Below are 9,595 nucleotides of genomic sequence, written 5' to 3' on the forward strand. Positions count from 1 at the left end.
CTGATCCGACGTATTTCCGTTGAGAAGGACCTTGTAAGAGACAGTGGAAATACATGCCCTGAGAATTTGAAGTAGGAAATCCCAGTGAACTCGATCGTACGCTTTACTCATGTCAATTTTGATCGAAGCCAAATAGTCATTTCCTTTCTTCTTATTGTTGATCTTGTCGAGAAGTTCATGACTGAGAAGAATGTTGTCCGTCATAAATCTTCCAAAGATAAAGGCATGTTGAGAAGGTGAGATGATGTTTGGAAGAACAGATTTCAGTCGATTGACCAAACACTTTGAAGCACATTTGTAGATGGTATTGCATAGGCTGATCGGTCTGAGGTGACCTATCTCTTCTGGAATATCACACTTCGGAATCATTACCAGAGAGAATGGTTCCATTCTTTCAACAGAAAACCAGTTGTTAGAAAACTACTAACCGCAGCACAAACAGATTGTCCTACCTTATCCCAATGGAGTTTAAAGAAAGCTGCAGTGAAACCATCTGGACCGGGGGACTTTGAATTATCCATAGAAAACATAGCAATTTTAATGTCAGAATCCGAGAATGATCTCATAAGAAAAGCTACATTACTCTGATCAATTTGAGGTAAGCCTAGTTCCCGTAGTACCATGTCAAGCTCTTCGTTAATAGGGATATCAATGGTAGATTTAAAAATGGATTTCAAGGAATGAACCAAAAGATCCTGAACCGGTTGCTGACCTTCAACCCATAGGCCTGTTTGATCTTTCAAGGTCAAAATTTCGTTCTTTTCTGCCTAACTTTCACTCTTGAATAAAAGATCTTAGTTGGGAAATCACCTTCTATAGTCCAACGCTCTTTCATTCTTTGCCTCCAATATTTAACTTTGATAATTGCATCTGAGTAAGCGTCGTCTACTTTGGCAATATAATCACCCCCTGCATCTAAGGTTTGAACTCCCGTTCCCTCAGCTGAAAGAGTATCACTTAAGAGCTTCCAATTGACTCCCCATAGCTTTTTATTCCTTAAGCACCAACTACACATTTTCAAACGAAGGTCAACAAGTTTCCTAGACAAGACAAACATAGGAGAGCCATGGTAGGGAAGATCCCAACTACTATCAATAAAATCACATATATCCTTAAATTGAAGGCACCAATTTTCAATTTGGTAAGGTCTGTTCTTCTTGAAAGAAATCCCAATACTATCAAAGACAATTGCAGCATGGTCAGAGGCTAAAAGGGGTTGATTTACAATTTTACTTCCTGGAAATGAAAAAAACCAATTATTTGTCATATAACCTCGGTCTAGGCGTTCCATAATTAGGCGAAGATGTTTCTGTTTATTTCTCCATGTGAAATTAGGCCCTGAATAAGGAACATCTATAACTTGACTATTAAACTTCCAAGAAATAAACTCATCCCACCCCTGTATTGTAGAAGACCCTCCCAATTTATCAGAGTGTAGCTGAATTTGGTTGAAATCTCCTATAATTAGACATGTTGGGTAAGAAGAAATTAGTTGTAATATAAGTTCCCAAACTCTTTTCTTATCTTCTAGAATAGGTGCACCATAGCAATTAAAACATTACGTGATATTCACTACTATTAGGTTCAAGTATCTTACACACTACAGCATTAATGGATTTGAAAATACATGAAACTGCAAAAGGACTCCACCCTAAAACAACTAGTCCCCCACTTGAACCTAAAGCATCAGTACCATCCCAAAAGGTAGGACTTTTAGAGCTAAACAGTCCTACAACATCTAACACTGACATTTTAGTTTCACATAAAAACAAAAAGTTAGGTATATGTACTTGCAAAAGCCAAAAGGCATAGAGGAGCTTAGGATTATCTACACCATTTAACCCTCGACAATTCCATGAAACACACTTCATAAATTACCCGGGGACTGTGCTAGGCCAGTCGCCAAACCCGAGTGAGCACCATCCTTCGAAGAGCCTGAGGAAGAAGATTTTGTTGTAACATCATGGGGTAGCTACAGACCAAAGACCACCACACACTGCTTCTTTTGTAATTCCTTTAAATGAAGTTCACAGCCCATCTTTTTCTCAACCTCCCGTTTCCTTTTTTGAGAGGTGACTTCTTGTCCTACTTCAACTCCAAACGCACGGGCAAAAGATATATCAGTGAAGCTTTTAGAAATAAACCACGATTTCCCATCTCGCTTTTTCCACATACCAAGACCTCCATTACGTTCCCACCTTTTGATTCGAAGCTTACGTCTCTTATGGAACCAGTCAGTAGGAACAAAATCAAGTGAAGAGCACACTGAGTTTACTGAATAAGAACGCTTCCCCTGATCAAATCTTGCCCTTTTCCCACGCCTTTGCTCAATACCAGGATTAACATTCACCTGAAAAGATGATAAAGATTCATCTGAAGAGTCATTGTCCTCCATTTGAGGAGCTACAACACAAAAGGTGCCAAGAGACAATTCTGCAAAAGATGATATTGGAGATAAACTAGGCTGCGGTTCCATTGATGAAGTAGGAGATAGATTAGAGAAATGAGGCAGAGAACTACTGCCTCCAGGTGTGGCATGAGATGACAGAATTACTGGGGTAAACACTCCATTATGATATATTTGTGGACGACCTTCGACAAAAGGCTCTCCACCACTTGTAAATGTACCTGCATAGGGGTTAGGGCGTTGTTGAAAGGCCTCGTGAATATCACTGGTATTTGTATTGGTAGCACTAGCATTGAGATTCAGATTCAGAGTATCTCCTACATGAGTATTCTGTGTCAAAGTACCAATTGGAGTAGGATCCGAGTCACCATCAGATGAATAAAATTGATTTGCACGATTAGATTGGCCAATTTCAAAACCAGAATGTGTAGCATTAGGAAGACCAGAGTATGAAGGATAATACTGAGAATTGGTGTAACACCCCGACCCCTAATTCAATTATTAAAGCATAATTAGCAGCGGAATTAACCTAATTTGGTCGGGACATTACCTGCCGTAATTCCCTCTTGGAAATTACAAGGCAACATCATACCTAAGCCATAAAAACCTCCAATTTAATATAATAATCCTTTATATTCCCAAAATACTAGTACATAACTTACTAGAAGTCTTTAATTAAACTACTAAAACATTAAGCATAAACTCGGTAATTAATATTAAAGTGAAATTCCTCGCCACTACTCGTTTCCATCGTTCCCCGCAGTACCTAAATCAGAAAATAAAACGGTGAGCCGAAAACTCAGTAACGACTACCCTAGCAACGTAAATTCATTTCAATTCATTTTATTTAATAATACAGGGAGAATAGAATAAGTAAAACATTTAATAAAACATCATATTTAATTCATTCATAAACTTTTAATTAACATGTTAGTTGTCGGCAAGTACGAACCGTGAAGGAATTCTCCACTGGGCCTGGGCCCATAAGAGCCTGGGCTCATCATCGTATCATGGGCCTGGGCCCTGAGCCTGGGCTCATAACCATGGGAGCCTGGGCTCGTAATCCATAGGTGGACAGGTGTCTGTGGTGCATGCATGACCGATAGATAGGAAGATAGTAGTTTATATACTGCCAGGCAAACCAGGTCTTTCACTTTCATTTATCATGTTGTATGTAATTTTACCAAGCCTTGGCTTGTATTTCAGTTGATATAACATAACTCTTTTATATCATAAATTATCATTTTGATCCTGGGATCAATAAAATATCATTTCTTCAAAGCATTGCATAAACATAATTTTGTGAGAAAACTCAATCAAATCATATTATAATAAACAATTCAAGCAAATCATATTTCATCCCACAATCCATAAAACACATCAAAACATTTAATTCATAAATTCAATCATAACGTCATAATTCCATAATACATTTATAAGGGGATTGCGGGTACTAGCAATAGTCGTTACCTCAACCGTAGTTTTATACTTCCCGTTTGATGGATCGTTCTTCCTGAGCTCCAAGTCCGATTTCTTTCAGAATATTTATTGAATTAGTACAACAACGATAAATAATCTAAAATGAATATTTTATAAATAATAAATTTTATAAGTAAAGAATTTATGATTAACGAATTTTAATAAAAAGTATAATTTCGAAATTTAATGAAAGTATTATTATTAACCGAAATTTTAATCGAAATATATTTATATATTTCATAAATTGATTTTCATGAAAATATTACTTAAGTTCCGTAAATTCAAGCTAATAATTTATTTAGTAAAATCGATAATTAAACCTGAAAATAATATCAATTTTATTAGTAAATAATTCATCAAAACATGAATATTGATAAATCAAAAATCTAAAAATTCAGATTATCTTACCTAAAGCCCAAATTGTGAAATTAGCCCAACTTAAGTTTGGGTTGGAGGAAAAATAGAATCAAGGTTTTAAAACCAAGATTGGTTTTGGGTTTCTGGAAGTCGACCAAAGAGAGAGGAGGTGCGAAACAGGGGAGGCACGAAGGGGAGAAGGAGAGGAGAGGAGGGTGGCCGCCTGAGATGGGCAGTGCAGCAGCGCAAACCGCGCCGGAGGCGACGGCGATGGTTGGGGTTGGTTCACGGCGGACCGTCAGGCAGGGGAGGGAGGAGAAGTAATACGAATAGGGGAGTTCGGGTGCGGGTGGTGTTGGGGAGTTGGCTGCGGTGGCTCGCCGGGAATGTGGGCGGCAAAGGTTGGTTCATAATTTGGTGGTGATGGTGGCCAGAGTGGTGATGTTGCGGCGACAGAGTTGTGAGAGGGTGGCGAGTGTGCGAAACAAAAGGGAAAAACAGGGGAATTTTTGGTGGTGTTTCGCGGTAGTTCTGGGCGGTCGAACGATGCAGACTGGTTGTAGAGAGATTAGGTGATGGTGTAGGAACATATAGATGCATAAAGAGGAATTTCAAGAAACAATTTCCTAACATCTATCACAGGATCTCATGCACAATAATAGTATAGATCAGATTATGACGAAAGAATAATCACCTTCGTAGCGTGTTCTCCCGTTCGTATGCAAGCTTCGAAGATCTGAGAGCCCCACTTGTTGCTCCTCTACTTAGTCCACAAGCACCAATTGAATCCCACGTATGCTAGTACGGAAGAGAACGATCACGATCAATCTCTTGCTTTGTTTGGGAAGAACGGCGTTTAGAGAATAAGAATTAGGGTTTTTGTGTTTCCCTTTTTGTCAGATATTGAATGAACGTAATTTCTAAATCCCTGACATTATAACTATTATAATGTGAGAGTTTTAGGTTAACACAAAACCAAAGCCCAACATTCTTTCCCTTAATAGACCGATTGCCATCGGGCCTTTTGGGCCCATTCCAATTAGTGCTTATATGATTAATATATTTTAGTTGTAGGTCCAATCAATATTGTCCTACCAATCATATTTATTCTCTAGCAAGCAAATACGATTACTAAAATAATTAACTTATTATCTTCATAATTAATTCCTATTTATATTTAGTAATTGCCGGAAATGTCTAAGGACATAATTCCTTCAATCTCCCACTTGTCCGAAGACAAGAACGCAATGCTAAATTCCTTAAGTCTCTTAATGCCAAAATTTGATAACACATTATTATTCTCAAATTATAGTTTCTTGATCGCCGAGTTCGAACTGTTCAAATAAAGATTAACATTTTAATCCCATTCCGTATGGCCATGCAATTTTTCAGTTCTCGCTCATCAAGAGGCCCGGACACCATTCCTATCCAATAGGAGGACTTATTCACTCTTGTATGACCATAACTCCCACTCAATTCTTAGGCCACCTGATCACTGCCTTTATAACCTCCTTTTACGGCGCGGCGTTTAACAGCGTCAAGGTTAAACTAATTGTCTCGTGGTTATTAAGACATACTCATGTCTAAGGAATCCACTAAATATAGAAGTTTGATTCTACTTTTAGAATCTAGTTAGGTCAAGTCTCAATGCATCAAGTATACATCCATATAATCAATTAGACAACCCTATGTCTCCATAGCCCATGGAACTGCACTATCAATTAATTACATGCTAGTCTTCTCATAAATCACTTATGTCCAATTTAGTGATTTAGACTAGGGACTTAATAAGTTGTGATTTCAGTTCACTTTATAGGGTTCCATTATCAAAACGTTTTCGATAATCCTATTTGAAAACACAAGTTATTTGGACATTTTATTTAATACTAAACCAAACAATTAAATAAGAATGAACTTTTATTGATAAACATTCAAAGCATAATAAATGTCTTTACAATTGTAAACATAAAGTAAACAAACTAAAGCCATTCTCCCATATGCCTAAGCCCCATAGACCTAGTATGACTCTCATGCTTAGGTTGAGCAAGCGGTTTAGTCAGAGGATCAGCCACGTTATCCTCAGTATGAACCTTGCTTACTTTCACATCCCCTCTTTCAACGATCTCTCGAATAAGATGGAATCTCCTGAGCACATGTTTGGATTTTTGGTGCGATCTGGGTTCCTTGGACTGGGAAATGGCACCATTGTTGTCACAATACAACTCAATGCCATTTTCAATGCTAGGAACTACACCAAGTTCACTGATGAACTTTTTGATCCAAACAGCTTCTTTTGCTGCATCACTTGCTGCAATATACTCAGCCTCTGTTGTAGAATCTGCGATGGTACTCTGCTTAGAACTCTTCCAGCTCACAGCCCCTCCATTGAGACAAAATATGAAACCAGGTTGTGATCGGAAATCATCTTTGTCACTTTGGAAGCTTGCATCGGTGTATCCAGTGGCAACCAACTCATTGGTGTATCCAGTGGCAACCAACTCATTATCTCCACCATAGACCAAGAAATTATCCTTAGTCCTTCTTAAGTACTTAAGGATATTCTTTGCTGCCATCCAGTGCGCCTCTCCTGGGTTTGACTGGTATCTGCTGCACATACTCAAAGCATATGCAACATCCGATCGAGTGCATACCATGGCATACATAATGGACCCTACTGCAGAGGCATAAGGAACATTAATCATGCGCTTTACCTCATCAGGTGTCGAAGGACACTGAGTCTTGCCAAGTGAAATGCCATGTTGCATGGGAATGAAACCTCTTTTGGAGTTTTCCAGCTTGAACCTTGCAAGAACCTTATCAATATAAGTCTCTTGGCTAAGTCCAATCAGCCTTTTGGATCTATGTCTATGGATCCTTATTCCCAAGATGTATTCAGCTTCTCCTAGGTCTTTCATGGAAAAACAACTTTTAAGCCATTCCTTGACTGACTCAAGCATGGTCTTGTCGTTTCCTATGAGAAGTATGTCATCCACATACAAGACTAGGAAAGAAATACTACTCCCACTCAACTTCTTGTATATACAAGATTCCTCTTCATTTCTAAGGAAGCCAAAAGATTTGACTGCCTCATCAAATCTGAGGTTCCAACTCCGGGATGCTTGCTTAAGCCCATAAATGGACTTCTTAAGCTTGCAAACTTTTCTTGGAATGTTTGGATCTTCAAAACCTTGTGGTTGTGTCATGTACACATCCTCTTTCAAGAACCCATTCAAGAAAGCGGTTTTGACGTCCATCTGCCAGATCTCATAGTCATGAAAGGCAGCAATCGCAAGAATTATCCTAATGGATTTCAGCATGGCTACTGGTGAGAAGGTTTCATCATAGTCAATACCATGAATTTGTCTAAAACCTTTTGCCACTAGTCTTGCCTTAAAGACATCAATGTTTCCATCTTTGTCCTTTTTCAGTTTGAAAATCCATTTGCAACCTATGGGTTTAACCCCATCAGGCAAAGCAACCAAGTCCCATACTTGATTTTCAAACATCGAATCCATTTCGGATCTCATGGCTTCAAGCCATTTCTCGGAGTCTTGACTTGTCAAAGCATTTGTGTAGCTAGTAGGTTCCTCATGTTCTAAAATCTCTATTTCAGAACTTTCAGTCAAAAGGAAATCAATATATCTCTTTGACGGAATGACGGTCCTACTAGACCTACGTTGGGGAACAACAGGAGAAGTTTCCACCTCATTAGGTTGAGGGACTTCGCATGGATTATCTCCAAGTGGGACGGTAGAAGGCGCATGAATGGAATGCACCGCCTCCTGAGCATTTTCATGCTGGGTCGTCTCTGACGAGGTGTGAACCTCATCCATTTGTTGCTCATCTCGAATTTCTTCGAGATATACATTACTCCCACTTGTTTTTCTGGAAATAAACTCCTTTTCCAGAAAGACACCATCGCGAGCAACAAACACTTTATTTTCGCTTTGGTTGTAGAAGTAGTATCCCTTAGTCTGTTTTGGGTAACCCACATAAAGACATTTATCAGACTTGGGTGAAAGCTTATCAGATAGTAAACGTTTTACATAAACTTCACAACCCCATGTCCTTAGAAAAGACAATTTCGGAACTTTTCCAGTCCACATCTCATATGGCGTCGTTTCTACTGCTTTGGACGGAGCTCTGTTGAGTGTGAATGCCGCTGTTGTTAGGTTATGATTCATATGACAGTTCATAAATCATGCGGAAAAACCATAAAGCCAGGAAACATATTATTTACACATAATCATTTAGCATAGTTTAGATGCATACTCTTTGTTGCGTGCCTTCCCTAGCTGCGCCCGAACCGAACAAGAACAAGTCTTTAGGACTCCAAGTGTCGTCCCTCCGTAGATAGTCCACAGCACGTCCGGATCCGCCTTAAGATTGACCAACTAGAATCGCCCTTAAGGTTCTAATATTTTCGGTTAGGTAGGCAAGAATATTGGCTGATTTTTCTGCTTAAAAATCTTAGTTTTGAATACTTAAAACTTGTTGTATAAATAATGACCCCTAGGCCTTTATTTATAGAGTTATGGAAAAGGAATCGTAATCCTAGTAGGATACGAATTAATTGAAATTAGAATCCTACATGAATTCTATTTAATTAATTTATCCAATTAGGAATAGAAATTTAATCATACACTGACTCTTGTAGATTTAGGAATCACGCATGAGCACAAACTCACACACACACGGCAGCCACAAGGGCTGCCCATGCGCGTGCGAGCAGCAGCCCACGCAGCGCGGCCCACGCATCCGTGGCCTTGGCGCGCGCTGGGCATGCCTTGCGGTAGGCCTGGGCGCTGCCTTGGCTGCGCGCGTGCTTGCTGGGCGATGGCCCGGCTTCGTGCTGGGCCTTCGTCCGGCAGGCCTCGTCCGATGCTAATTCGTACGATACGCTTCCGATTAAATTTCCAGTTCCGGAATTTATTTCCGATACGAACAATATTTAATATTTCCGATTCCGGAATTAATTTCCGTTTCGAACAAATATTTAATATTTCCGTTTCCGGAATTATTTTCCGATTCCGGTAATATTTCCGATTCTGACAATATTTCCGTTTCCGGCAATATTTCCGATTCTGGTAATATTTCCATTTCCAATAATATTTTCCGATACGTACCATGTTTCCGTTTCCGGCAACATCTACGACTTGGATAATATTCATATTTCCGATACGATCCATATTTCCGTTTCCGGCAATATCATCGTTTCCGGAGTATTCATTTCTTGCCTGTGACGATCTTAGCTCCCACTGAAACCAAGATCCGTCGGTTCCGAATATTCATAGATGGAGTATTTAATGTCATTAAATACTTGATCCGTTTACGTACTATTTGTGTGACCCT

This window comes from Spinacia oleracea, chromosome 6, assembly GCF_020520425.1.
Source record: "Spinacia oleracea cultivar Varoflay chromosome 6, BTI_SOV_V1, whole genome shotgun sequence".
NCBI lineage: Eukaryota > Viridiplantae > Streptophyta > Magnoliopsida > Caryophyllales > Amaranthaceae > Spinacia > Spinacia oleracea.